This window comes from Rhipicephalus sanguineus, chromosome 2 (genome assembly GCF_013339695.2).
Source record: "Rhipicephalus sanguineus isolate Rsan-2018 chromosome 2, BIME_Rsan_1.4, whole genome shotgun sequence".
NCBI lineage: Eukaryota > Metazoa > Arthropoda > Arachnida > Ixodida > Ixodidae > Rhipicephalus > Rhipicephalus sanguineus.
The window spans coordinates 193,079,323-193,106,133 of record NC_051177.1 but is presented as its reverse complement, the minus strand read 5'-3'; the positions used below and the strand labels follow the sequence as shown (position 1 = coordinate 193,106,133).

The 26,811-nt window shown below is 45.9% G+C and overlaps 1 pseudogene; it reads right to left on the bottom strand.

Moving 5' to 3' along the window:
- Window positions 1–5,740: 5,740 nt before the first annotated feature.
- Window positions 5,741–24,792, bottom strand: LOC125757425 (uncharacterized; annotated as a pseudogene).
- Between the last annotated feature and the right edge of the window lie 2,019 nt (window positions 24,793–26,811).

Genomic DNA, 26,811 nt, shown 5'->3' with positions numbered 1-26,811 from the left:
TTGGCTCGTTCCCTTACAGCGGAAGCTCAAGGTCGACAAAAGACGCATCATGACGACGTTCGTCACCCAGCTCCTACGTTTCCTGCTGGCTCCCTTGTTTGGCTTTGGGTACCCCCCCACGTCCCTGGCCTTTCCTCTAATCTTCTGGCGCGGTACCATGGTCCGTACCGTGTCATTCATGCCACCTCGCCGGTGAACTACATCGTCGAGCCCCTCACACAGTCGCCAGATTTGCGCTGTCGAGGGCGCGAGACTGTACACATCGACCGTCTCAAGCCCTACTACGACCCCCTCATTCTACGTACTCCATGAGTCGCCAGGATGGCTACGCTTCACCCCGGGGGTATTGTAGTGGAGCAGATGCACGAACGAGTATGCGCCTGTGAAAGAGGACGAAAAGACGACCCGCGCTCTGATTGCACGAGAGCCTGTACCGCCGCCGTCAGCGTTGCATTGCGTTGCCGTACGGTCCTTTTTTCGTTGCGACCTCGTTGCAACTTCATTACTCGAATAAACCTCATCACAATAGGTAATAAAATATAGGGATGACTAGTGGTATACTAAAGAGGACTTAGTTGCGTAAATAATGATTCTGTATTACAGATAATACATGGCGCTTGTAAAATATAAACGGGAGCACTACTGCCTTAGCAGAGCCCTTGTTTAGAAGGGTCTGAAGGCGCGTGCTACACAAAGTATGACACTCGCAGCAGCACCATCTCTAGAGAGGGTGTGCTACGAGTTTCTTGGCACTATAACATTCAATGCGACGTCGTTTATGTAGTTTAATACAGCCTTACTGTCGAATAAAGGCTTCACCCCAAGAAATAATAAAGGATGTAGGGGGACATGCTCTTTGTAGATTTAAGGGAAGTGGCGTTTACGTTCTATTTCAGCTTCCCGGCACTCAATTAAGACGTGAAGGACGGTGAGTTGGTCGCCACATCCTCCACAGACGGGAGCCTGTTTACCAGTTAGGAGATGTGAATGTGTGTCATATGTGTGTCCTATTCTGAGGCTACAAAAGATGACATCATTCTTTCGTATTTTTGTTGTTGGGTGCCAGTCTCCTAACTGTGGCTTAATTAGGTGTAATTTGTTTGAGGCTTCCTCATCCCACAATTGCTGCCAATAGCTCTTATGGGCTTTTTTCAGAGTTGGTTTCAGGTCAGTGGCAGAAATAGCTATTGAGGAAGTACTTGGTTTTCTTGTTATCGATGTAGCCATTTCATCGACAAATACGTTACCTTTGATGCCTCTGTGCCCGGGAACCCAGCATAATACAACCCGCTGATTGTTGGCACAGCCGGCACTAATCATTGAATAGAGTTCCCTAATTATGGGGTTTTTGCGTTTCGGGGGAAGCGTTAGAGCCCTTACAACACTTAGGGAATCTGTAAAAATAACTGCCTTATGCACCTTTGCTTTCTTAATTTGTTGAACCGCTGATAGAAGTGCATATGCTTCCGTTGAGAAAATACTTGTTTCTGGTGCAAGAGCTCCAGATTCAGAGAAAGACGGTCCAATGGCCGTATATAACACACCAAGGTTTGATTTTGATGCATCTGTGTAGTAGGGCTGGAGTATTTCGCTCGCAGTTATAAAAAGTACATTTGAATATGGATGTCGGGAGCATGCTTTGTGACTTCCATAAACGACGTGTCACATTCCACCGTCTGCCACTGCCACGGCGGTAGAAGTTTCACTGGGGCCATAAGGCTGTATTGCAGGAGTCGAACACCGACTTCCTCTCTAAGTTTCCTCACACGTATTGAAAAAGGTTCTGTCATGGATGGTCTATTGTGGAAGAGCGTTGCGCTAGAGTGGTCATTTAGGATTGCGTGACAGGGGTGTTCGTGGTTAGATTGGACTTTGAGAAAGTATTTGAAGCTTGTGAACGTTCTTTCAAGGTGTAGCGACAATTCGTTGGATTAGGCATATAAGCTTTGTACAGGACTTGTCCTGAAGGCGCCAGTAGCCAGGCGGATACCCAAATGGTGAACAGGATCCAACATTTTAAGTGCACTGGGTCGGCGGACTGATAGGCCTCAGAGCCGTAATCTAATCGTGAACGAACTAGACTTTTGTAAATGGTCATTAGACAGTTCCTGTCACAACCCCATGTCGTCCTAGATAGCACTTTCAATAGATTCATCGCTTTCAAGCACTTTTGTTTTACATACTTTAAGTGGGGAATAAAACTGAGCTTTGAATCTAAAATTACGCCTAAAAACTTCTGGTCGCTTTGTACCGGAAGACGTTCTTTGTTAAGTTCTATATTTGGCTCCGCGACCAGGCCCCTCTTCCTTGAGAAGAGCACGCATGTGCTCTTTGTGGGGTTTATCTCAAACCCATTTCGTTCTGCCCATTTCGATACCTTGTTTAGAGCGAGTTGAACTTGTCGTTTGCAGAATCCGAGGTTACAGGACTTGAAACCTATTTGTACATCATCTACATAAACAGAGTAGAAGATTGCTTTCGGGATGACGGATGACAACGAATTCGTTTTCACTATGAAAAGTGTGCAACTCAACACCCCTCCTTGGGGGACTCCAGTTTCCTGGATGAACGGTCTAGAAAGAGCACTGCCCACCTTCACTCGAAAAGTCCGGTTAGTCAGGTAGCTCTCGATTACTCTTAACATCCTTCCCCGGATACCCATTGAAGAGAGATCTTGTAGAATTCCGAATCGCCAGGTGGTGTCATACGCTTTTTCAAGATCTAAGAATACTGACAAGAAGAACTGTTTGTGAATGAATGCATCTCGTATACTTGACTCTATGCGTACAAGGTCATCTATTGTTGACCTCTCGTGCCTGAATCCACATTGGAATGGGTCTAGTATTTTTCTGGTTTCCAAGGTGTGGAGTAAGCGACGGTTAATCATCTTTTCCAAGAGAGGCTCCGTGCAGACGTAACTCCGCTCGGCGTCCCTAGCGGCAAGAAGCGCAGATTTGGCGGGATGCTCTGACGCGCTCGCAATGGGGTGAAGTCGAGGAACTATGCCTTTTACGATGACTACACTATTCGTGCTTCTCGCGCTTGGCTAGTGACCAGAGCGACGGTACGTCCGCGTTATCAACGCGATCAGTCAGCCGCATGTGGTGGACGATAAGAATAATATAGCATACAACATCGCTCCGCGATTGCACCCCTGGTCGCTCCACGCTCCCGCTGTGACGGCGCGAGGTATTTTCGCGGGCAGTTCGTTTTGTGCCGGTTCCGCTGTTCGTAGGAATGCCGAACTCCAGGAATAATTGCTGCGTTGTTGGGTGCAATAACCTCTACAGGAATTCTCTGGGCACGCGTTTTTACCGGTTTCCATTTAGAGAATATGAACGGAATCGGCGTGAACGGTGGATCTCACTCGTTGGACGACAAAAGTGAGTTTTGTAAGTAGATGGGGTATTTTTTTTTTCTGGGGTTGGGGGGGGGGGGCATTTGCCCCTGATTGTTGATCTGCCGAGCAACACCTCTTCCACGACGCCGTGAACGTGCCCCGCTTCGAGGAGGTCCCTGCCCTTCTTCAGATTAGCTCCTCGGAGGAAACTATATCACGTAGCTCTCTGAATCCAAACGTAATAATAATTGGCACGCTTTGCAGTGCCATGGCAGCAAAACACGAGCCACGACGACGAACTCGGCTGCACTGGTTAAGTCGGCGCCGTGAATGCAGTGCCATGGCCGTTCGATGGAAAGCGTTTTTTCATTCAGTGGCCGTGACAGAGCAATTGCTGCCGCTGAGTTCGCTGCCGCGTTAGTCCGAGGGTGATAAGCTGTGATTGTTTAGTGAGCGAGGCGGCCCGCGTTATACGTGCGCAGTTTCGCTCAAAGGGCTCGTCACCTCCGTTGTCTTCCGCCAGCTCATGCATTTAATGTTGCCGCGTTCGCCTGAGGATACACGAGGTCTGGCGAAAAGAAGCACCCGCGCTAACGCTACGTTCTCGGACAGCTGCTAACAATTTGACGTCTTTTGGAAGCAAACGGGAAAGGAAACGCCTCAAGCGAAGCACCAAAGCACGGCGCAGTGGCTTGCCGCCGCCTGCGTTCTCTGTTCCCTTATCCCGCCAGATCTGCTGCCGTGGCCGCTTTGGCGCTGGAGGCAGCGCGCGACTGTGGCGGCTCCTAACGTATGCACGGTGCCCATTGCTGGGTCTTTTCCTTCCTTAAGGACAGGTGTTATGACGGCTTCCTTCCATGAAGACGGTATATATCCTACTGCCCATATCGTGTTGTAAAGATGAAGGAGTGTGATTTCTGTCTGAGGGTGTGCATGTTGAATCATTTCATACAGGACACGATCAGGACCTGCAGCTGATTTGTTGCACGTGTTCAGTGCTGCATGCAGTTCAGTTATATTAAAAGGAATGTGCCCCTCATCATCCGGGCACTTCCTGTCAAGTCGTTTTCCCTCCATTAGTGTTTTATGCTTTAAAAAGGCATCCGAGTAGTGTGCAGAGCTAGATACTCGCTCGAAATGGGCCCCCAGAGAATTTGCCTGATCTTCTAGGCTGTTGCCGTCGTCGTTTACCAATGGCACAGAGAGTGTGCTTCTTCCTTTTATTTTTCTCACCCTGTCCCAAGCTTTCCTTTCGCCTTTGTATGAGTTAATTTCTGTTAGGTCTTTTTGCCAGCTTTCCCTCTTTGCTTGCCGGCGTGTTCTTTTTCCCTGAGATTTTATTTGCTTAAAGTTTATCAGATTTTCAGCAGTTGGCGAATCGCGCAGCTGTCCCCACGCTTTGTTTTGGTTTCTGCGTGCCTTTCTGCATTGCTCGTTCCACCAAGGGATGCGCCGCTGACGAGGGCGTCCAGTTGTCTGCGGTATACAATTTCTCGCAGCATCAATAAGAAATGCAGTAAAGTATGCCACTGCATCATCTATATTAGAGGCGATAATGTCCTCCCGTGCTAGAAGTGAACATTCTCGGAATTCATTCCAGTCTGCTGCATCGATCTTCCATCGGGGTTTATCTGGTAGGCATTCAACCTGTTTCTGTAGATTCAGTATTACTGGGAAATGATCGCTCCCATAGGGATTCATCACTACATTAAAGTCTAAATAGGGTACAAGTGCTGCAGAGGCTATGCTTAGGTCTATTGATGAGTAGGACATGTGTGTGGTGCTAAAGAATGTGGGCTCTTTGTTGTTCAATAAGACTGCATCTGAACCCAGAAGGAATTTTTCAATCGCGCGACCCCTTGCATCACAACGCGTATTGCCCCATAGCGTGTTATGGGCATTGAAGTCGATGGCTCAGGGAGCTGGTCCACAAGGTCCTCGAATTCCTCCAACTCCAAACGATACTCAGGTGGTATGTACAAGGAGCATATTGTGACCAGCTCGTCAAACAGAATGGCCCTAACGGCTACTGCTTCTAGCATTGTGCGAAGGCGCAGGTGTTGACAAGCAACAGACCTGCCAGCTATAATGGCCGCGCCTCCTGATGCATTGAGGCTATTGTGGCGGTCATTACGGAATATTCTATACTGCGTTAAAAAATTCGTGTTCGATGGTTTGAGATGAGTTTCCTCAACACAGAACAGCCTCGGATCAAACTGCTGTAGTATTTCCTGGATGTCATCTAAGTTTTTCAAAATGCCTCGAGCATTCCATTGGACAATTTGTGTCGCCATATCAGAGGCAAAAGTGTTCTGTGTTCAGGTATGGGGTTGAGAATTTCAAGTGGCACCAGCATCGTCTCCCGGTCCTGTTATAGGCTTTTTCCCTTTCTTGACGCGCTCAGTTGAGCAGCGTCGACTTGTCGGCACCAGTGGTGCCGGCGTTGTGTCCATCGCCTCCCGAGAGGCGCTGGCAGCCCGCGTCTGCAGGCTGGTACTCCGAGTTTGCGACCTCGCCTGGTGTGACGAGGCCTTGAGACCCGACGTCCCTGGAGCCGCCGGGCTCAATGGCTGAGGAAATGGAGAAGGTTTAGCTGCGACCACCTCAGGGCCAGTTGCCATAGCCATCGGCTTGCTGTGCACAGGCCGGGCTGGTGGCGAGGGCTGGTGCGGCGGTGCCCCCTGACGCGCCGCATCAGCATATGTTGGGCCATAGAATGGCGAAACTCTCCTTCGTGCTTCCTTAAACGAAATGTTCTCCTTCACCTTCAGCGTAATGATCTCTTTTTCTTTCTTCCAGTGTGAACAAGAGCGTGAATATGCGGCATGATTTCCATCACAATTTATGCAGTGCGGTGGTTCTTTGCAGTTGTCGGACGTGTGGCTTGTGACTCCACATTGCGCACAAGTTTGCCGACCACGACAGGTTTGCGAACCGTGGCCAAATCTTTGACATTGGAAGCAACGACGGGGGTTAGGAATATATGGCCTCACAGTTGTCTTTGTATAACCGGTTTGAATGGTTTCCGGCAGGTCACTTGAAGGAAACGTGAGTATTAGGTGTTTTGTTGGTATCTCCTTATTGTCTCTTCTGATATCAATCCGCTGTACGTTAGTCACGTTCTGGCTCTTCCATCCTTCCAAGAGCTCAGTGCGGGCAGGTCAAGCAAATCTAAGTCAGATACCACTCCGCGTGCTGAGTTCATAGACCTGTGGGGTGTAATACTGATCGGTATGTCACCGAATGTTGCAAGACAATTTAGCTTTTCAAACTGTTGTTTCTCCCGAACTTGTAGGAGGAGGTCTCCGCTGGCCATTTTGGTAACATTGTACCCGGCTCCGAGAGTTTCTGTTAGACACCTGGAGACTACAAAAGGGGATACGGTTCTGGCTTGCTTGTCACTTTTCTCACAGTGTATTACATGGAAGCGAGGGAATGTTTCTCTTGGCCGGTTCAAAAAGTTTAAGTCTTCGGTGCGTACCCGCTTTGAGGAGGTACGATCGTTTATCAGGGGGAATGTTCTATACATAACAATTGCAATTCGTTCAGCAGCGCTGGCGGCCACCCACCACGGAGCCCAACGAGGGGACGCTACAAGTTTGTGGATGCTGAAAGCTTGCAGACGCCAGCCGTACAACGCTACTATACCCCAATGCAGCTAGACCAAGGTAGGCTATTTGCACAAGGTTAACCCTCGCTGCCAAGAAATTCGGAAATAAGATGAAAAGAGGAGGATACAGGACAGAGTGGAAAGTTCTGAAAGTAAAAGGAGAGTGAAGACGTAGACAGGAAAAGGCGACTGCCGATTTCCCCTGGGTGGGTCAGCCCAGGGGTGCCGTCTGCGTGAAGCCGGGGCCAAAGGGGTGTGTTGCCTCTGCCGGGGGGCCTTAAAGGTCCAATCACCCGGCGTCAGCTCAACCTCCAGGATCCCCTTTTCCCCGGACACGGCAATGCCACGCACGGCTAGGCGTGGAAGGAGGTGGAAACCCCCCCGTTAGCTCGGGTCCGAGGTGTCGCTACACACCAAACGCCTGCTTCCGCAGACGCCCCTGCTGGGGAACGGTCTTGGTAATTTGCGCTGTCGTAATTATGAATCAGTTCGAATAGACTTAATTCACTTCGACTCACCTGGTGAAGAAAGGCGCGGAAGGTAACCAGCTCGAAGCCGCTACCGCGAAAATCCTTGCCCAGGTGTACACGCGTAGAGAAGAGATGTCCACAAACTGACTAACATAAAGCCGCAAGGTTTCTTATTCGTGTTCTTGAGTTTCACATTCTGGCGCGTTTTGCGCGCAGAACTGCCACTTCTACCCAAATCCGGCGTCTCTTAATAGCATATATCCGGACATTTGCACGAATAGGTCTTGCGCAGCTTGTGGCGAGGCTGCTACTTTATCTCACATGCTCTGGGAGTGCGGGTCGTTGGGCCCGAAGGTCACCAAGGAAGAGTGGGACGCGCTCCTACGAAGTCCCGTCTATGAGGACCAAATCCTGGCCGTTCAGCGCGGCCGTGATTGGGCCGGCAGGCTAGACTTGTCCGTCCCGTCGTGGGATTAGCCGGATGCGCGATTAATCGGGTTTTGCTGGACCAAATAAAAGGTTATTCGCTCACTCTCTCACTCACTCACTCACTCACTCACTCACTCACTCACTCACTCACTCACTCACTCACTCACTCACTCACTCACTCACTCACTGCCACGTGATTAAAACAGCCCCTTGGTGCGACCGCCGCGCCCTCATTAGAGATTCCAAAGCGCGAAGGTCGGCAACCTCGAAGGCTATGTGCATGTGTCTCTAGGTTTGTTGCGTCCTGGTTAGTTAGTTGTAGACATGGTATGCACGGAACCTATGTTTTTAGAATAACTTCTGAATTTTTATCTACGCGAGCCCCAGACTTCCTAGACGTCGGACAAACGGCGAAAGGATTTGTGCGCTGCTTTAAGCACGAGCGTGGCGTAGTGCTTCCGCGTTTGCGTCTGCTGCATGTGCTAGCTGTGAGCAATGGTATTTGGTGCCTGCAAATTAATGTGTTATTTGTGCTCTTTCACGATTGCGTCCATTTTGGTTTAGGTTTCCGTGTGTGCTGTGAGCGATGGCGTTGGCACGGGCAGATTAGCGCGTTTTTTTTTTTCATGATGCTGCAATTTTTTATTTTGGTTTAAGTTCACTTGCATAATGGACAGCGTGTTCCGCAGAACTGGAGTCTCCTGTGTGTGTGCTGTGAGAAATGGGTTTCTCGCGCGCAGACAAACGCGCTTTTTTGTAACTGTGTATTCTTCATTATAAATTTAGTCACAAGCAGTTATGGAAAGAAAAACGCTTGCTTGACGACGTCAGCCCGCGACAAAGGCGCAGGCGTAAAGCGCGAGAGGTAGCTTCTCTATCTCATGTGGATCAGTCGATGGTGCAGCCAAGTACTTCAGCACAGCAAACATCTGTCACACAAGTTCCCAAAATGGGCTTGTAAGGGAAGGTTTGGAAGTTGCCGCAGACACTGTAGAAGCACCCGCTCTCTCCCTATCCTGTTTTAGCGATGGTGAATCTCAAGAGCGTCATCAAAACGGCTGTATTGAGCATAGCGATCCGCAGCCTCTATCTAGCGATGAATCGCGGGAGGCGTCATCGTGTGACGCGGAGGAAGATGAAAGTTTGCCCGCACTTTCTTCACAGCTCCGTTTATGGGCATTAAATGGGAACGTCTGTGCTTCGCACATTACGGAACTACTAAAAATTTTGCACCCGCATCATGCAGAGCTGCCGCTAGAGTCAAGAACGCTGTTGAGCGCCCGTCGATCGAGTTCAGTAAGCAGTATGGGAGACGGTCCTTGCTGCTATTTTGGCATCTTAGTTAACTTGCTTGACCTATTAGAAAGTGGTTGCATTGATTGTAACACAGAAAAAATTTCCTTGACCATAAACATTGATGGCGTACCGATTTTCCGAAGTTCACCAAAGCAGTTTTGACCAGTGCTCGTACGAGTAAAAGAAAGTTGCCTACGTGAGCCTTTTCTCGCAGCCTTGTACTTTGGAAACTCAAAACCTCAAGATGTTGGTTGCTGCACTAAAGACCTCATTGATAACTGCAAAGTCTGCTTCCAGAAGGGCTCAAACATGAAACTGCCTCTTACAAAATTTCACTTAATGCTTTTATTTGTGATACACCGGCAAGGTCTTTTATAAAGTGCACAAAGGACATACAGCCTATAGGCCTGTGAAAAGTGTGATCAAAAAGGATCGTATTCAACGGTGTACAGAAAAGTAAGATTCTTAAATTATTCGGCAGCTCTTCGCACTGATGAGGATTTCAAGAATCTGACACAGCCAGAACAGCACAACACCACATCACCATTGGTTCACTTGGGCATTGGCATGCTCAGCAAATTTCCGCTCGACTACATGCACTTGGTATATCTTGGCCTAATGAAAAAGCTCCTCGTCAGTCATTGGACGTCATCTACCACCTCACCATGAAAACTGCCGGTAGGATAACGACGTGGCATTTCTGAGAGACTGTTTTCACTTACAGTCAACACTCCAAAAGAGTTGGAACGCGTTCCAAGATCGCTAAAAAATTTGGAATACTGGAAAGCTTTCGAATTGCGCAACTTTGTACTTTAGTCTGGCCCTGCTGTCTTGAAAAACCATCTCCCGCAACAGTTTTATCAGCACTTGCTAAGATTAAGTTGCTCCATCATTCTACTTACATCCCCCACCCTGTGTGCTGCTCACTGTGACAAAGCAGAGGAGCTCCTTCAGAGCTTTGTATCTGACGCAGGAGATCTGTATGGGAAGGGTGGATACACCTTCAACGTGCACAATGGCACAAGATGCCCGGCAGTTTGGCCACCTTGCCCAGTTTTCCTGCTTCCTATATGGAAGTTTTCTTGGGAAGTTGAAGCGGCTTCTCAGAGCACGTGCCCTTCCGACTGAACAGCTTTCCATGAGAGCTGCAGAGCTTAAGTTCAAGCCCAGGTCCAACATACAGGCACAGAATGATGAAGCATTAAGCCAGATGCACGGCAGTGGACCAGCTCCTCTCAGCTTCACTGGCGAACAATATAAAAAGCTAAGATACAGCAATTGGTTCTCTCTGTGAAACCTGGGGATTCATACGTTAAACTAAGGGATGGTAACATTGTTCTTATTAAGAACTTTCTGTTCCTGGAAGGGGATATTCTGATTTTTGGGCAGTTCTATGGCTCAGTCACAAACTTTTGTGAGGCTCAATTACCTTCCATAGACTTGGGAGTGTACGAAGCCGGGAAACTTTCAAACAGCTTGTCAGTTTGGAGTGCCTCTGAAATTCACAATAACAGTGTTTGTGTTCCTCTAAATCGAGAGAAGCCTTATTTTCCCCGTCTTGCCACTGTAAGCATTCAACACTTTTGCACACGCCGTTGTTCCCAGCTTCCTTTAATTAAATTTATTGTTCTTTCTACATATATATACAAGGGCTCTGGGTGGTAATCTGTTGGACAGCTTCATAACCGACACTTGTGATCCTACATTGAAGCCTGTGTCCAAGCCTTATGTACTAGAGCAACCGTGCACGTGGTAGCCGTTCAGGCTATAAGCTAGACTGTGGTTTTTGTGCGATGGTATTTGTAGTACTAGCTCCACTTTGACAACGTACTTTTCAATGAAAGTGCTTAGTGAACACTTATCTCAGAGCAACATGGGAACAGCGAGGGTGCTGGAACATTCCTGCTACACTCACTTCATTCATCACAGAAATGTGTCCATTTTTTTCTCTTTCACTATGCACGTTGAGCGGCCATGATACACTCATCCTTTCTTTGTTTGGGATGTTTTTCCTATGGACTTGTAGTTACTCCTGCAGTATAACTGCCATATGCATTTACTGTTGCTTCTAAACATGTTTGTTATTTTCAGCAGTTGGTCTGCTGTTATATATATTGTGAGCCACGCCATAGTTATACTTTTTTTGCAACCTGCAGTTACGAGTTTCCTGCTTGATGGTGTAAGATATCAGTTTGAAAGTCGTAGTTACAGTTCTGTCAAGATTGCGAAGCGTCAGATATATTGCTGTCTTGTATGGAACATGTAAAGTGTACCGTTAATTCATCACATACATTGATTGGAAGCAGGGGCGTAGCCAAGGGGGGGGTTGGGGGGGTTCAAACCCCCCCCCCCCCGAAATTTTTCAGTTTTGCTTGCGTATATATGCACGCACACATACAAACGCACGCACGAACATAAAGTATGGTTGAACCCCCCCCCCCGAAAAAAATTTCTGGCTACGCCCCTGATTGAAAGGCTTATTTAGTGCTGCGGTAGCATTCTCCAATTAAGTAGGCTGTAGCTGGTGTGCCAATGCTTTCAGTTCCACAGCGTCATTTGCTCCCTATATGGAGATTTGTTCACTTGAGAATAACTTGTTGTTTACTGCAGAAAAGTCCTGGAGACTGCAGTGCACAATGATTTTTTTACCATGAAGCTGTTTACAGCTAGGCTACAGGGGGAATGTTCATGTTCGTGCATCTGCGTCCATGCATGTATCCACGGTTGACATCAGCCGCATTATATAAAAATACATGTGCCAGTTAACAACACAAAAAGGGGGAGAGAAGCGCATTTGGAGACAGAGCCACAGATGATCTGTGGCAGTGTGTATGCATCAATATGTGCCCCCACTGGCCAGGAACGACATCAGTGTCAACGGCAGCAATGTGCAGCAAAGACTGATGAAGACATCAAGGCAGACTGAATGACGAAGACGCAGAGGTGAAATGTGCTCGAGACACAGTGTGCAAGCGAGAAGCCGGGCAACGTCTGGCAAACATTGAGTGCAACATGCCAGACCGAGCAAAAACGTGGAGGTGAACTGTGCTTGAAATGCCAAAGCAAGAAGGAATCCAGACAACACCCAGCTTATGCTAACCGTAGACAGTTGCGTGACCCTGTGTGAGAAGGCACAGCTTTGGTTGTCATGCATCTTTACAAGGTGGATTCGCGCTATGAGCCTTCGTCAGCACTTTTTGTTTTTTGCCTATTGCTTGGTTACTTTGCTGTTTACCGTCAACTTTTTTTTGCTTCGTTGGCACTTCAGGAGTTCTATAGCATATAATTATATGCTAAGCAGGTGTAACGCCTAGCAAGTGTAACAAGGACCCATGGCCATAGCTCTGGAAGCAACGATGTAGAAGTGTTTGCTTGCAGCGCTGTAGCACTGTTCTTAGGCACTGAAACGTATTGCTGCCAAGTGTATGTTTCTGTTTTTCTCATGCCAAACAGCAGCGCCGTATCATGGAAATCGCATGTCATTGCTGCAATATTAAGGTTTTTATTTGAGCCATCTGCATGTATTCGAGTCATTTGCATGTAACTTTAGCAAAGTGAGAAGGATGAAATTTCGCAGCGGGCATTGTCTTTACAAATTTATTTAGTATCACACGTGTAATATTCTGTTACAGATGAAAATGAAGCAGACCCAAAAAATCCAGGGTGACATCCTGAACAGACTACTTCAAGGTCATCCGTATGTTTCACCTGCCCAAATGCACCTTGAACAAGCTACCACGCGTAAGTGCAGTTTTGGTTGCACGTAAAGAAGGAACATAAGGTTATCGTACTTAGACTGCAATTAAAACTCTTTTGTAAAGTTGAGATTTACAATGTAGACTGCGAATTGTCAAAACAATTCAAAGTATTGCTCATGCATACAGGCAGTCTTACTGTGTTGCAGCAAACAAAGAAACAAGAGATCAGTTATTTATATTCTGCAGGATAGCTAATTGAAAATATGCGTAGGTGAATTCAGTTGTGGCGACACACTGCGCACACACCGGCGCAGCCTCCGCCTCGTCACTCGCTAGCCCAGCGGGACACGGCTGCATGCTACACCACGTCTCCGATAAGGGACAGCGCCACCGCAGCGTCACCGGAGGCTTACGTCATCGACCGTGGCTTTAAAACCAAGCTGCCAAGCTCGGAAGTGATTATTCCTTCGCTACCCGACTGAGCGCAGCGTCGCTATGCTCGCACCGCTGCTGCTACCGCGCTAATAAACAGTCGTTATGTTTTATGTTGGGATGCGTCCTTCCATCGACACGGCATCCCACACAGTCATTGTCATGAAGCGCTTGTTCGTTTGCTTGTTTATGTGGCAATTTAATGTGAAGTGCCTCTAACAAGACAGTCATTGAAATGTAGAAAGAGCCTTGAACTTCACATTAGAAGTGCGTTTATTAGCTCTGAACAGACTTTATACTATCTGGAAACATTTGGAAGCACTCACGAAGTTGATGGAATGTAAAGGGGTACCCATAATGACTAATACTAGGTAATGGAGAATTAAGCTGCACTTGTTTGGTTCTTATTGGGATGTTCATTCAATTAATATTATCTGGGCTTAACGTCCCAAAACCACGATACGATTATGAGAAACGCCCTAGTAGAGGGCTCCGAAAATCTTGTCCACCTGGAGTTTTTTAACGTGCACCTAAATCTAAGTACACGGACCCCAAACATTTTCTCCTCCATCGAAAGCCGGGATTCGATCCCGCGACCTTCGGGTCAGCAGTCGAGCGCTATAACCACTAGACTACCGTGGCGGGGCAATGCTCATTCAATTGCATAACATTATAAGGCATATGAATATGCACTCAGGTCTAAAAGAAAAACTGCCGACTCTGTAGGTGCCTGTCTTACATAGCGATTTGCATGACGTAAATTTAATGAAATAAGGCGTATCCTGTCCATGCAAAGAAAACACTGCTCTAGCCGCTAATTAGCACCATTGTTTTCCTTTTTATTGACCCACTGAAGGGGTATTTATAGTATGATACGTAACATTTGGAATGGTCAGTAATACAAAGAAAATGGGTGATATTGACATTTTGATTTGTTTTAGTTGCATTTTTAGTCAACTCAGCTTCTGTCATTTTATTCAAATTGATTATATCCACACTTGCCCAACTGGTTGTTTGCAGAAATATTTCAGACACACAATACTTTGAGCACACACACTGCTTAAATATAAAGTTTAAATGGAAACAAAGTAAGTTACTAATAGTGTGTCAAAGAAATAGGGGGCAATAAAAACAAACAAACAAAAAACTCAGTTCTACATGACTACTTGGTTATTTGCTTTACATTGTCTTAGTGTGATATGGAAGTAACAGGTAGTCATAAACATCTTTCCTCTTTCTTGAGAGTTTCATCAGTCACTTATTGCATACTGTGATTGAATGTGCAGTTCATTTACCTCAGTAGAGTGCTGAAGGTGAAAACCCAATGACAGTTTCGTTGGGTGTGCACAATAGCTGTAGGACTATCTTAAGCATGCAAGGTCTCTTTGATAGCTCCAGCGTAGGGCTGACTACAAAAAGTAAGCATTATGAAAATATGCTTTTAACTGATTCAGTCAGGAGTGAATCTTTATATATATATATATATATATATATATATATATATATATATATATATATATATATATATATATATAGTGTAATGAAGACAGCGGCGCTCGGGCACGGGCGCATGCCCAGCTAGTGCGAGGAAGAGAAGGACGAAGGGTAGAATAAGAACAGCCGGCCTACGAACGGGCGTTGTCTCTTGTTTCTGTGTCTCTTCCCTTACAATGACGCAGTCGTCGAAAGGCTTCGGCGAACCCCAGCTGTTAGCTTGAGGCAACGCGTCTTCCAGAGAAACGCCGTCACGCTTCCTCGCTGATGGAACCGGCAAGTAGTTCACCGCGGCAAGCATTCATCCCACCGCCAGCGGACGGCGTCCAGGCCTCCATTGTGGTTCCGGGGAACTACTTGTCCGGTGACGTGCTACTTCGCGGCAACAATGCGCACGGGCTCCTCTCGTCCAGGGACGGCGTACATGCCTCCTCGCCACCACCTGCCAATCTTTCGGCGCTTCAAGCACCGTCCGTGGACGGCGTCCAGGTCTCCTCGGCGGTTCAAGCCTCCTTCATCGACGTCGCAGTACCAGTTCACGACAAGACATCGCACGGGTACCGGTTACCTCGGAACGCGGTTGACGCTTCCAACGGCAAGGACCCCGGGAATGCCGTCCATGCTTCCCGCAGCGACAACGGCTTAATCAGTACTCCATCGGCACCCGAGCCGCTAAGGGGTGCTGTCCAAGCTCCCTCGGACAAGGGTCCCTCCTCTGTGAGTACGCTGATCGTGTCATACTCCTCGGACGTCACCACAGGCACCACGCGCGGATCGCCCGGGAGCGCCGCCGAGCTTTCCGCCACCATCGCGCGACTCCGAGTCACGGTGAACGCCTTGGCAGCGTCAATCTCCGTGCTGTGTCCTGCCGCCTTGCCAGCACGGCACTCGCTCAATGCCGCGTTGGCCGCCGCCGCCTCGCAAGACCATGAAGAGACCATGCAGTGTCGCAGCGTGGCCTTGACCGGCCTCTGCGAGGCAGCCAATGCCGCCCGCCAGAAGCATTAGTGCTACCTATGGTGGTACAGCACCCAGGACCTCTGAATGTTTTCACCAGCGAGGAAATGACCAATGCCAGAGAAGGGCCATTTTTGGACAGGACTCGATGCTCGCAGCGTGGCCGAGTGTAATGAAGACAGCGGCGCTCGGGCACGGGCGCATGCCCAGCTAGTGCGAGGAAGAGAAGGACGAAGGGTAGAATAAGAACAGCCGGCCTACGAAAGGGCGTTGTCTCTTGTTTCTGTGTCTCTTCCCTTAAATATATATATATATATATATATATATATATATATATATATATATATATATATATATATATATATATATATATATATATGAGAAAAAGAAATCTCGCACTTCTGTATCTGTTGCATAAATATGGAGGCCACCTCATGCCTGTCTTTGTTATCTGAAAAATTAATCAATTCTAAATGTTAACCTCTTATAAGTTATGTGCTACATTGTTAGCACCACTAATTATGAGGTCAGAACCTTCTGCAGCCAGAAAGAGAATGAAAAATTCGGCAGGTCCCACGTACCGTGGGAGTCGATGTTATGCGAAGCATGCGACAGGTAGGTGAGTGTGGCGTAATTTTTTTACCCAGCGAAACGTTACAAAATTACGCTAAAGATTTGTATAAATTTTATACGCACACATATATATGTTGAAGAGCCGCATATGTGTTATATAACCAGTTGTTTACGGTTGGGTAACGCTGCCAATGGCAACGTGGGTATTACCAACACCTGAAGCGGTAAGCTGATATGTAGTGCTTATACGTGTCCCGAGAACGCACGCACGTTTCACGAACCCGTGTGCATGTGTGGAAGTTCTTGGCAGTTCTTGAACAAGGGCATCATCACCGTGATCAGTGAGCACCAGCAGCTGGTCATGACTTGTTATAGGATCCAGTCGTGATCGTGGTGACGAGGGGTCCATGTGTAGTGAAGTATGTGGTACAGTAGAGCTGTTGGAATTCGTGGATGCCTCGGTCATTTCGTCGACAAATTGTCTGTCGACAGCAGGGGCGTAGCCAGAAATTTTTTGCGGGGGGGGGGGGGGGGTTCAACCATACTTTTGTATGTTCGTGCGTGCGTTTGTATGTGTGCGTGTATATATACGCAAGCAAAACTGAAAAATTTCGGGGTGGTTTTAACCACCCAACCCCTCCCCCCCCCCTTGGCTACGCCCCTGGTCGACAGAGCCGGCGACATGTCGTAACCTGAAGCCACCCTTCGCTTTGGTGAGGTATAGGCCGTCGAGGCTGGTAGGCCTGGATAGCGCTACGTAGACCAACATCAGTGGATGGCGCTTGTCGTATTCGTAGACTACCTGGGCGTATGTGGCCTACGTAGCCTAGTCTACAAAGCGGCTGTCAATCAATCTGGCATCATCGTCGGTCAGCATGAGGCCATCGCCCAGCCTCGTAAGAAATGAAGAGGACACTGCGTCGTTCTGGTGGACGAAGTGCACCTTACGGTGCGGTGATGTAGATATCACATGTAACTTTCGTTAATGTACTCCTCCGGGGTCGAGCAATGCTTCAATATAGCTTGCTTAATCATAGAAACACAAACGTAATGTTTATTAGACTGCTATAAAAGCGTAGCCGACACTGGAACTACAGACGTTAATATGATGTGACGCCTGTATCGTAGGAGTACACATCGTAGGATTATCATGTAGTGTTTATTGCTTTCTTGTAAAATTAGATAGCCAGCACCACAACCACAATTTACGTTGCAGCGATACTACGCCTGCGTAGGCTATTTTTCCAAACCAGTTTACAGACCTGGCGTGGCTCAGTGGTAGAATACCTGATCGCCACGCAGAGTGCTTGGGTTCGATTCCTGCTGGGATCCTAATTTTCATTCTTTCCATTCGTTGAGTCAACGCTGCCGATGTTGGTTTTCCTTAACGCTCTAGCATTTAAGTTACCAATGTCTGTTCTCGCCGTTCCTGGGTAGATTTAAACTGTCAATCACCTGTGCCGCATACCCGTACACCGTGGCCCGTGGTAAACAGGTATGTGCCTGACGTGTCTAGTGGAAAGGGTTTGACGACGTACGCGACAGGATTTTAACGTTATTCATGTCATGACCCGGCAATCATAATCGTCAAGTCCTCTTACCCTCCCATGCAAATTTTGGTCTACACCAAGTTAAGGAGGCGATCATGAGAGCACCCAGACGTAGGCGGCTAGATAGATAGATAGATACGTAGATAGAAACGCTCAAAGTGCCAGAGGTTCGCTAATAAATGCTTCGCATTTAATAAGAGCCATGAATTAGAAGAGGAGCTGCTTAGCTCATTTTTTGTAGTCACGATTGTACGAAGCCAGCAGATAATGAAGGATGCAAAACACAGTGAAAGGTATTCATAGCTTTGGTTGAAGTGTAGGCATGATAAAAGTAAAGCCAAATGAATATGGATAGAAAAGTCACAGTTTCGCCGCAAGGGCGAAGCAATGAATGCGATAGCAAGAAATCGAAATGTCACAGGAGGAACCAGAAGCAAATCGATACTTGCAACGTGCCGCTGAAGCGCAAAGAAGGACACTCTAAATTAACGCACAGGCATGCACAGGGCAAGCGTGAACTAACTGTCACAGTTGTTACGCCTATGTGCTTGAGCAACACGCTGTAAGTGTCGACAATGGAGAATCAGACGCTTGCTTGCTTGACCCTTAATTCTTGGCTCTTACCCACCACGGGGGATTGGCCATGAAACCGGCGGTTAATGGAGACCGACGGTAAGTGGAGAAATTTAGAATTTAGACGCTCTTAGATATTTCTTCTTTTAAATTGCGACTCGTAGAGTGATCCTCTGCGTCTCCTACCAGAGGGCGTCTGATGCAAGGTGTGCCTAGGTGTGCCCGGTGTTCTTTCTTCCACATCCCGACTGGGTACAGAAAATGGCCACATTGTCGTGCGCGTCTCGAGGGCAGCATTCGAAATGAAAGAAAATTAGCAGCGCTGCGTCTGCATGTGTCGACAATGGAGCATCAGACGCTCTTAGATATTTACTTTTCTTTTAAACTGTGGCGCGTGGAGTTACCCCCTGCGCCTCCAGCCACACGGGGGCGTCTGATGCAAGGTGTTCCCGGTGTTCTTTCTTTTTTTTTCTTCCACGTCACGAGTGCCCACAGAAAAGGGCCACTTTGTCGTGCGCGACTCAAGCGCAGTTTTCAAACTGAAAGAAAATGAGAAGAAATCTCGGAGGAGCGCTCACGCTCCTCCGAGATTTGCTTACCACCAGCGGTACATGGTGTATATAAATAGCTCGCCGTTATTTCGCCGGTGCATACATGGCGTGTGGCTGTGTTGTCTAACGCAGCGCGCTGGGGAGCGAGTGGTTGCTGGTTCGAATCCGCGGTCCGGTAGTTCAGAATTTTTTTCGTCTGCTTTATTTTTCTTTGTGCTTTTTTATATATATATACATATCCGGGACATGACGACGTCGACAGACGGCGACGGCAAAAATCAGCCGAGAGTGTCCATATAATTGCTATCGCAATAAAACACAATTAGCCGTCAAACCTACAGATGTATGTGCTCAAGAACTCATTCACAGAGTGTTAGCCAGTGTAGTGCCGCTCACGCTAATGGCAGGATCAGTTGAACATCCTTTTCACCAGTTATGTTATGACATCATGACTAAAATAAATTATCTACAGGTTGATTAAGCATTGCAGTCATCATGCAGATGTGGTGTGTAAGCCACTAGTCACTTGAAAGTATGTTTTCACATATGTGATATCAAGTTTGTCTGTTCTTTTCTTAAGTTTGAAAATTTGCTTACATTGCCTCAAATTGTCCATGAGTGAGCTTATCTAACGTCATTTGAGCAATACCATGACAAGCAGCTGCAATGAGGGCTTTTAGTTGCATTCTGCATTTCGTTATCACGTTGTTGATAAAATTTGGAGAAATTGACAGCTCTTGTACAAAACTAACTTTGATGCACATGTTAGTTATTTTGATTTTGCAGCTAGAACAGTCCTGCAAGAAGAAAACCAAAGACATGACACAACAGGGCCGAGGACATTGAAGACAGCTATTAGGGAGCTTGCAAACCGGGCTACAGAGGTGTCGGTAGATGTTTTCTGCAGCCTCTGTCAACTGCGTGGTTCTGATGACATTGAGAAAATATAACATGCTACGAGAGGGCAGAGCACCAACAATTTCTGGCTGGAGCACCGCATTGGAATGATAACTGCATCGGTGGCCCACAATGGTTTCACAAGAGTGCATACTATTCGGGCAAAAATGGGGCCTCATGATGTGCGCCCTCTGTTGAAACAGCTAGTGCGAGAAAAATGTGTAAAGACGGCACACATGCAGAGAGGCATCAGTCTTGAGCCAACTGCTAAGACCTGCTGTTTGGAACAAAATCACCAACACGATAATTTTTGTATTCACGAATGTGGCCTATTTGTGCTGCAGCACAAGCCATTCATTGGTGCAAGCCCTGATGGTGCTGTGACGTGTGCTTGCTGCCCACAAAGACTTCTGGAGGTGAAATTCCCCAAGAGCATAGATAAATTTATTAATTCAGAAACACGTTGTGAAGGTGGCACCACACAAGCCGCTACTTCTGTCAAGCACAGGTGCAGATGGGAGCTACGAGCTTTAGTTCAATTGACATGTCTGTTTATGTCAATGAGACAGAGAACATAACTGTGAATGTGCCTTTCTCGCAGCCTTATTTTGAAGATGTAGTTGAAAGGTGTACTTTTTTTGGCACAATGTTTTGCCACATGTTCTTCATTTGGTACACTAAGAATGTTGTATGATGGAGAGGCATAAGATGTGGTAAGCAGTAAGAAGTGCACGAGCTTTTAGTGCTGAAGTTTTTTTTTACTTACAGGTATAGACAAATGTTCATGAGACGAGGAACCATAACTAAACTTTCTCGGTTTAGGTGCATAGCCTATATATTTGCACTGCATGCAGTAGTGTACAACATAATGTTTAAATGGCTGCAAGCAGAGCTTCCACTGAAATTTGATTTCTTTTTGCAAAACCCTTTTCATGTAAACTCCTGGGGCTGCTGGCAAAGATGTGTCTGCATTTGCAAAGTACAAGGCAGTATTCATGAGCGTGCACTGACGAGACGGTTAGCATGTATTGACGACAAACGTTAGCACAAGCAGAACACGAGGAAGTAGAACAACGTACTACTTTATGTACTAAGAGTACTGCCCTTTACTGCCACTGTGTATTAATACGACGACTTACTTTTTCAAGTGTGGATGTCACTGGTTATAATAGCCTGAGGTATACATGTAATGTTACTACCATGACTTGGCTTCGCTACACATTGTACTTTTCTTGTGTTCAGCAGACCAGCTGCCAGATCGCAATTCATTGAAGGAAACGCCAGTGACATAAGATCACAGCCACAAGTGATTTTGCTGGTTGCATCTGTGTTATATTAAGACTCAGGGGAAAGCTAATAGCCAGTGTCTTCTCTGATGTTGCTTGGTCCATTTTCATTGTAGGAATACGCATTATCACTTCTAGTTCCATGCAATCTAATGCTTCTGTGTTACTCCACTCCTTCAATATCTTGCCTGTCATTCGTTTGTTCCAGTACAACATAGTCGTCCTATTTCACGAAATGCTTCATAATAACCTCATGCATCCACTCGTGTCACGTGATTTACTGCTGAATAAAAACCTGACGAGATTTGCAGCTAATAAGAATTTTTTGTTACCAACAGTTCACACTAATTACGGCAAAAAAACATCTGCATTCACTGCTATTTCACTCTGGAATGATTTACCTACATCTATCAAATCTTGTGTTTCCCTTCCAGTCTTTAAAAATGACCTGAGACATCATTATCTGTACTAAGTGTACCCACGTCATGGCTGCTGTCTAAAAGATTTTTTTTTTGCTTGTACTTTGAATTTCTTTTGTTGTGCTTTTTTCATGTTTAACTGATTTGTATTGAAATGTTTCACCTATATGTTTTGATTTTTTTTCTAAAAATTCTGTTCATTTGCTGCTGTTAGTTATTGCCACAATGCTTGTATCATGAACCGAGGGTCCCACTACAGTTCTTTTACTTTGGGACCCTCGCCTGTATATTCGCTAATCTTGTATTACCTTTTGATATCAATAAACTGAAACTGAAACTGAAACTGTAATTTGTATCTAGTACCATGCATGCTCTTCATTCTTCAATAAATGCTTGCAGAAACCTGTCATTTCAGTACAAAAATAATGCACCATTTTTATTTATTTTTATCATATCACAGTGTGAAGGTGGTCTATGTTGTGTGTTTAAAATTTGAATGTGTTCCTTTTTTGTTAAGGGATGTGGTGCAAGCTGTACAAGATGTCCACAAAAGGGTATCAAATAATGCGTGCAACTATGCTTGATGGAGGCATTGTAGCAATAAATGTGTTCTGCTTATTCACAGTTCAGTTAAAGAAAGTTCATGCAAATGATCATGCAAACTAGTCAAGAAGCCCATTTATATTTTGTCCCATGTTTAACACGATCAGAGATAGGTGCTTGAACCCACATGGGATAAGGTGTAATGCACAGCGAACTGCTCCTGGCTTTGATCCCTAAGCCATAATTTTGTTACAAGATTGTCAACCTTTTATGTATTGAAAAATGCAGTGTATCATTTTTATATGTTGTCTGGGTGGTCATTGCAATAAAGGCAACCGTAGTGAAATTTCGTGTACTTACTAGTTTGTACAACAGCAATTTATTCACAACTTCTCGCTTCACAAATACAGGTATAGCGAGGGCCTGTTGCCTTGCCCAGGGAACTTTGCAGTGACTTTCTAAGCACTTTCACAGAAAGTAGCACACCATTGAACACCTTACATGTAGTTCTTTACAAACTTTTGCTCTGCATGGAATGTATCTTTTCCGCACTTTCGTAAAAAAATACTGCTTTCACATGTGTCGTTGCCTATGTACATGCAGTCTTTGTTTCCACTTTCGCATAGATTTTGCCTTCTTATCACTGACTTGCTGGTGCTTAGTGGTTTTGATATTGCTACTTAGCTCACGCATTCATGCTAGCAGTGGCAGGCATCTACAGATGGTGGCGGAATGCACAAGCACTTGTGTTTCATTGCTTGGGAGCATGTTAAAGAAGTCCAAGTAGCCAAGCTATATCATAATCTCCCAATACAGTGTGCCTGACATGCTGGTCGTCATTTTAGCACAAAACAAGCTCCTTAACGCTGTCGCGTTAAAAGTCCATATTTTAATTTTGACTTGCCATATATGCGTGCATGTAGTGACTGGTGTTTGCTGTTCTCTTTCTTGCCTGTGAATTCAATCTCAGCAGCTAATATTGCAGGCTTCTAGGTCAAGGTGATGCCATGATTGATGACTCACTGCTACAAGCCATATTACAAAGATGGCAGAATTATTCTGCAGAAGTAATTCAATTCCGGCTTTCAATTGGTTAAGCGCAAAGCAACCAAGTAATGCAATTACGTTGCAAATTACAGTTGGCTGAAACTAATGACATTACATTACTATTACTTTTAGCAGTCTACCATGACACATCAGTCAGAGCTTACAAAGCTGCACGTTTTACCTGCCACGGTGGTCTAGTGCTTGACTACTGACCCGTAGGTCATGGAAATGAACCCTGCCATGGCAGCCGCATTTCAATGGCAGCGAAATGCTAGAGGCCCATGTACTCAGACTTAGGTGCACGTTAAAGAACCCCCAGCAGTCGAAAATTCCAGAGCTTTCCACTACGACGTCCCTCATAATCATAGCGTGATTTTGGGACGCAAAACCCCAACAACTGTTATTATTAACAAGCTACGTGGCTTTTCTGTGAGCCTGCCACATTCTGACGTTGGGCACTCAGCGTAACTTGCCTTTGTTATATTTCCGTTCCTTTTCTGGTCAATTTTTTATGCCATAAGAGAAATGAACCTGCTATATTTTAGTCAAAAGTAATTCGGAAAGTTATGAACAATTTTCTTGAAATTACTTGCTTGAAGTAATTCATTACCCGACTAAACCGCCAGCCCAAAAAGGTAATTCATTCCATTACTCATTACTAAAAAGTAATTTAATTACTCTATTGTCATTACTGCCAAGTGTGACATACTACTGGATGCAGTCACCTATTTCTTGCGATGTTTGTGCAATGAACTTGAGCTAGTAGTCTAAAAATAAAAACATGCGTGTGCTGGTCCCATGATTTACCTAGTAAATAGCTGACCTCGGTAATGAAACAGCAGGAGGAAGGAGTTAAAGCTACCACTAGGTGTGCAACAGATCATTAAAGAGCATTTGCATCATTTCTGAGGAACCGTTTCTCACTGAATATAGGTTTTGACAGATTAGTTGTGCGCAAAATAACTGTGATGATGGCATCAATATACGACAACAAGTGCAGATCCAGGCGGTTTTGGAGAATTTTGAAGAGCTTCATGCGCTGGATTGCCCGCTCTACATGGACCCTGGCCCTTGCAACTGCCTGGTTCATGACTGTTTCTTCTGTAGTCAGCTGAGGCTGTTTCAGAAATGGCAGAAATGGTTTCAGAAATTTTGATATTTTTCTCTCTGCAGAGTTCTTGATTTAGAAATCCCTTGTCTACCATAACTGCATCAACAGCTGGAATACAAGTTTCAAGTAGTCCTGTATCTTTAGTTATAAAAGAGTCCGAAGCTTTGCCACCATATGTTGCAATGACATAACTGATTAGACCACCAGGGGTCTCACCAGCACCTTTGCCGTGTACGTGCGCTTGTAATGGCTATACGTGAGAATTCTGTTCTTCAGGTCCTTCGGCATTTCACACGGTATTTCAGTGCAATCAAGCACCATCCTTGTGTCCGGTTACTTTTTGAAATACACGGTCGCACATGCTGTGACAGCTTCTTTGCTTGGCAGAAATATTGCATGTTTGAGCACACCGGCCAACATCATGATAGCTTCCTTAAATACATTTGCTACCACTGTTCTGTGAATTCCGAAAAGCACTGCCAGCAAGCTAAATGATGTGTCATGATAGAGCTTCATGAAGCACACGAAAACAGCGTCCTCATTAGAAATACAGAAGCTTCTAGCTGCTCCTGAGAGGCGTGCTTCAGTAAATCTTTCACAGATGTGGTAAAATAACTCAAAGCAACCAATTCCGCTCATCACTGCGAGGGCCTTCTCATTTTCTACTTTGCTAATGCTCATTAGCTGTCTCCTACTAGTGACACAGAGATCCAGTGTGTTCACCTGAACACCTGTGTCATTGAAGTGCTGCAGCTCCATGGAAACACCTTTGAAGAAACAGAAATAAGGCGTAAACGTTGCTTTCTCATACAATAAAAGTATATGAAGACACAGAACGTATTTGAAAGTATGAAACTTACAAGCTTCAACAGCTTCATCACAGTGTATTGTGCCAAGAACTTCAAGTGGCATGCTTGGTGCATCTTCACTTGTAGAGGCTGGTAGGAAAATAATGTGAAACTTAAGAACAAGCAAGTACAGTTGTCACGCTACGTGGCTGCATACACCGAGAATGCCTTTCTACTTTCTACTGGTAGCAGTGGCAGCGTAGCAGTCAAGCAGCTCATGCATCTGCATTGCCTATTTACAGCTTTTACTGGCTGTGACCTTCGGCGAGCAAGAAACCGCAACGATTCAGGAGACAGCTCGGGAAATTCGCTGCTAATGACAATTATGAGCTATTACAAGAAGTGCGACTAGGGTTGGAGTAACTGTTCTCCAGGAACATTATTTCCAGTATAGCACACAACCACAAACTTCCGCTACACAGCTAAGATCACTATATGCAGCTGCTCACAAGGTATCTGTAGCAGCAGGCTACAGAGAACCATATTGCACTGCAGAAGTCTCTGCATTGAGTCGCCTTTGGAAAGTACCGCGGCAGCATAAGAGCAATCATAGAGGATGTGTGCAGATGCTGTTCCTCAGAAACAGCTTAAGGAACCTACCTTCAAAGCATTTCACTACACTACACTTGAGGTGACGACCTTTTGTCAAATGTGCAATAGAAAAAAAGAAGATAACTGACTTGAGAAGTTTGCGTGTCACAGACGTGTCCTCCATCCATTGCTGCTTTTCTGAGGTGACAACTATAGCTTTGCTGAAACAAATGCTCAGCTGGAAATAGCACATCGAGGCTGGAGAAATACATCTGAGAAGCATAACTGCAAGAATTGGAAAAAAAAATGAACTCGTGAAATTGGAAACCCCTTAATGATGGTTTAAGAGAACACACATCACAATTCGTAGCAGCCTGCAGCAAGCGTACCTGTTATCAAAACCTTTTACTTTTTTATTTATTATTTATCAAATACCCACAGCGCCTTCATAGACATTGCAGTGGTAGGATACATAAAGTACATGATACAAAAATACAGGTTACGTGCGTAAACAGAGAAACATGATCATAACTATACTAGTACATCACAACATGGTTACACCTATACAATAACACCTGGAGCGCCGGAACAAACGCTGCATTTGAACTTATCCTCGCTATGTCTGATGGTAGCCGATTGCAGGCTGTAGTTGTACTGGCACTTCTACAGAATATTTCTTTTATTTTTAAATCGCGATCCACACTTTTAGACACGTAATCAGGGTCATGCAAATATTCCGTACGTTCGATTCCCGTACGTTAATGGCAGACGTCATGGAACAATTTCTATTTATGAGTACAGCGTCGTTTTTGAAGACGGTCCCTTCCAATTAACATTTTTGCCTGAGATACACTGAACTGCCTTGAATAATTTTGAAAAACAAACCGCACTGCATTCTTTCCAGTTTGTTTATGTTCGTTTGTGCCCAGGGATACTGTCACAAACGTCTAGAATTCTCGCTCGCGCGTCCCTTCGTGCCTTGGGAAGGGCGCCGTGGTGTCGGCCACGGCCTCCCAGGCGCCAGGCCCTGGAGTCGAAGGTCGAACACGGCGACGCTCGGTTCGGAGACAAGAGGTGCGATGACAGGCAAACACCTCTCGCTTCCCGGAGCCGTTTCGAGGGGAGAGCCGTGGTCTGTTCACCATCAGTTTTAACG